At 41.3% G+C, this 4,519-nt stretch overlaps 1 pseudogene; it reads right to left on the reverse strand.

Annotated features, from left to right (window-relative positions):
- Nucleotides 1-818: 818 nt before the first annotated feature.
- On the reverse strand, nucleotides 819-4,043 carry LOC139733487 (testis-expressed protein 52-like; annotated as a pseudogene).
- Between the last annotated feature and the right edge of the window lie 476 nt (nucleotides 4,044-4,519).

Raw genomic sequence — 4,519 nt, forward strand, 5'->3', positions numbered from 1 at the left:
GGAAATGAACTTCAAAAGTAGTATTTCAACAGATAGCATGGCATAACTATATGATTCAATAAGATTGTACTACATCAAGCAAGTCAAAATAACTTGGTATTATCTAAAATGAAAATACATGCATGACTCATACCAAGGTCTTACCTTGTATTTACACAATTTAGGGATTGATCACATTTGAAGCTACACAGTTTGTATATTGGAGTGTAATATTTGAAGAGTTTGTTTGCAAAAACCGATAAGTCCATGTCAAATTGTCAAATGGAGATATTTGCGATTAAAGGTAAAGAAAAATAAAGAGAATAATAAGAAAATTTTTGTTTCTTTTGACCATAACTTCAAAAATATACCTTTATATGTAGTGACCAATATATCATTTAAAATGTATTATTTTGTACTTTATGACAGAGACCGTACTTCAAAATCTTCAAAAATGGACTTATCGGTTTTTGCAGACAAACTCTTCATTTTTACTAACCTAAAATCTAATTTAGAGTGTAAAGATATTCCTTGTAGTTGTATTTCACTGCAGCAGACACTTTCAACATAATATTATAAAAGTGAGCTTTCTCTCCTTCACTTTGATAATTACTTGCTGCAGATGAAACTTTGTCATACACTTAAACAATTTTCTGCATGATTACAGCACACTCTACGACATTGTACATGCCTAACATTTGGCACTAGTCAGTTGTACAGAACTTAGATAAATTACATTCAACAAGAGAGCAAATGTTACTCTAAGAGCTGACAAGGGAATTTTGCACTAATTCACTTTTTACGCACAATACAATCATCTTCTTTCCATAATTAACACCTCATTTGAATAGAATTTCTGCAGGAGTAGGACTTCTTGCATCTTTCCGCTTTTTAGGTGATAATTTCCTGCTCTCAATGTCTTTCTGAACTTGCTCAAATTCAGGGTTATTGTCTTTGAAAGAAAGTTTCCACAGGCGATTTGGACTAGTTCTGTGAGTTCCTAGTCGACTGCGCTCGCTTTCTTGCTCCATCTCTGTCATTTGTCTAAACTTTGTGGTGATGTTGGCATGCGGCTGACCCTGGAATAATTTTGGGTGTCTCTTGAAGCCCTGAGGGGGAAGCGAATTACCCTCTGCATCCATGGGAGGTACCCGCATCTCGCTGCGGAGTTTGAGCCTCTGGAGTGCGAGATGGCAAGATGGCGTCTTTTGGGGTCCCTGACGATTGGAACTTCACTGAGGAACTTGGTAAATGTGTGCTCCTTCATTTCTGAGTGTGATGGGATCTTAATGGGGTACATAGCTGCCACCGTCTCCTTCACTCGTCTACCAGGAGTGTTAACCTTATACCCCTCCCCATGGCTAAAGTTCCTCCATATATTGCTGTTGTAGTCTGGATCATATCGTGGAGGGAAGGGTGGCTCCCTACGCCCACCCTCAACCCACAGCCGAAAGGCATCCGATGGTTCCAGCCGGCACGAGTCTGGCACGCTATTTCGCAGCTTGTTGTTGATTTCGATGTTGGTCCATGAGCGCGGAGGAAGACGAAATGACTTGGTCTGAATCTGTCTTGGCTTGAAAGCCGTCTGGTGAGCAGACTTAGTAGGGAAGAGGAATTCTGTTGCGACACGGATTGTCGCCCCTACACGGATTGTGGCCTCCTGCTCGGGGCGACAATCCGTGTAGGGGGCTGGCGGCACGGATTGTCGCCCGCCCTCGAAGCACATTTTGCTGGGTAACATCGTTCTGGACATAATCATTGAAATACTAACACATAACTTACATGGCTACATCCATGCAAACATGCCATGTAAAAACTCATGGTGAGGTTTCAAGGAAGTGTGTATGTGCGCGTGCACATGATAATTTAGTGTCCGTTTGTGCGTGTGGGTGTGTGTGTGTGTGTGTGTGTGTGTGTGTGTGTGTGTGATGGAAGAATGTGTTTATTATGTCAGTTTTTTGCGTATGTGTTTTTTTAGCTGCGCGTGGGGAGGGATACCTAGTAAGCTGTTGCTGGCATAAACATTGATATTGATTTTATCAGCAGCTTTGAATTTGATGAGTTTGTTTGGCAGATTTGTATATGAATTCGGAGTGGAGCTTGCGTGCGGGCGGATGCTGCTTTTCTGCATACGGTCCATTATGTCTTATTTATCAACATTGGGAAATCGTTTCATCAGGAAGGATGTGGTATCGGTTCGGGTGTGCGTCGGTATGTGGGAAGGGGGTTACATTTCGTTATTGCAAAAGTTTGTTATTCTGAAGGCTCATTCGTCAGAAGGCTCATTCGTCCGAAGGGTCATTATTCCGAAGGTTCGTTATTCCGAATTTCATTTTTGGATCAACGAACCACTATAGGTATAAGGAATTGTGTGTTTCGGATAAATGAAGCCTCGGAAAAAACGAAACTTCGGAATAACGAACCTTCGTGTGTGTGTGTGTCAGTGTGTGTGTGTGTGTGTGTGTGTGTATGTATGTATGTATGTATTTGGGTGAATGTGGGTGTGGGATGATTTAGGTTTTGTTTAATCAGGGGTTGGTGGGTTGATGTTGGTAGGATTTGATATTTAGGATAGATGTAGGCCCTAGATTTGTTTCGGTTTGGGAGGGGAGGGGGTGGTGGGGTTTTTTATGACTGATTTCATTCTAGATTTGTGTAATATATTTGTGTGTTTTTTTATGTATATGCCCTTTTAAGTAAGAAGGTGTTACATGATCCAAACCAATATATTCAAGGAATATAGGTTTGGTAGGGCCCTATGCATGTCAAAACTTTCTCGTGAAGAAATTATTAGTAGGGTTGATCTATAATCGAGTTATCTATGTTGAAGTGAGATTATTTTATTTTGTGGTATAAATTGACCATGGATTTGCTTTTGTTTCGAATTGCCATTTGTAACTTTTTTTTTGTTCATGTTGCACCCAGAATGGGTCGATTTATGAATGATTTGATTGAAATCAATAAATATCAAGGAAAAAAGTGTTGAGTTGGTTTGTTTGCATTATGAGGTTTGTTTGAGTGTTTGTTGGTTTTTGTTTGTATTACGTATGTATTAGCGGTGTGCAATGGCAGTTCGTTTGTGCTAATTAATCAAGTAACGATTGACATTTTTTTTACGGCGTGTGGAAATTATTCGCTCATGCATAAAGCATGCCAAACCTATTCTGGGACAAAGAATAGTGGTATGGACGTTCTAGTTTATAAGACTGATAGACGAAAATGACTGCAGGGAAAAATGAACAAAGACAAATAACATTTGGGGAGGGTACCTCCCTCGTATGTATTTTCTCTCGGTCTCTCTCTCGCCTAGCCCGCCTCACCGCTGATATTGGTTGGCACACCCATACTATTTTTAGATCAACGCTGGTGTGAATTCTTTAAACACGTGCTCATACACTCTGAAGGCGTTTGTATTGCCACAGTAGCGCCACTATATTCCACATACACACGTAAACATACAGGCACACGTATACACACAGACAAACAAACCACTACCACCATGTAACCACCACACATGCACAGTTTCTACATTATTGTATTATTATACTCCAAACACACACACAAACACACACACACACACACACACACACACACACACACAACAAATCATACACATCACATATCATGCAGCTCACAATACACACACACACACACACACACACACACACACACACACACACACATACGCATAACTTACCAGTCATACCCATTCAACCAAAGCTTAACACCGGAGGAACCACCCCGAGCCCGGGGCGACAATCCGTGACGGGGCGACAATCCGTGTCGCAACAAATTTTTTTGCCAACACGGATTGTCGCCTTCGAGGTCAAAAACTGGGAACTGCACAAGCGTCACGGATTGTCGCCAGGCGACAATCCGTGTAGGGGGCGACAATCCGTGCCGCCAGCGCCCGTCACGGATTGTCGCCCCGAGCAGGAGGCGACAATCCGTGTAGGGGCGACAATCCGTGTCGCAACAAATTCTCTCTCCTCCAAGGTGCGTGATGGAGGTGAACTGTTGTCAAAGTAACTGTAATAAGGAACCATGGTTCCAGCTGTTGCCATATTGAGTTTACCTGCAGGGAAGAAAAGTGAATAATGATTAAATGCATATCACACATAAGATGAAATCTTGTCTGTATTTAACATTGTACTTTCTTCACACAATAAGCCAGTTCGGGGTTCCACTTTGAGCATACTATGAGCAGAAAAAGGTCATTTGTACCAGCAGAGCATGTTGCATTTAAATTCACTGTGCTAAGCATCTGTGATGTAATGATTATTCAAGTGATCCTTATAATTGATGCTTGCCGGCACATCCACCCGACATTAAAAGTGGTATTTGACAATATCAATAGAAGAAGATTGTCAATGCATTCAATGCAAAATAATTAAATGGATGCTTTCCAAATTGCTAATTGATGGATCATTCTGGTCACCTAGTCTACGCAAGTTCATCCTTTGTTTGAACGTGGCTGATGAATTCCACGAATTGTTACGTCGGGCAAGCTTATGCCTTCTGTCGCTTGAAAATTAGTGGA

This window comes from Diadema antillarum, unplaced genomic scaffold, assembly GCF_040938485.1.
Source record: "Diadema antillarum isolate AM-2024a unplaced genomic scaffold, OU_Dant_1.0 seq00000481_RagTag, whole genome shotgun sequence".
NCBI classification, from domain to species: Eukaryota; Metazoa; Echinodermata; class Echinoidea; order Diadematoida; family Diadematidae; genus Diadema; species Diadema antillarum.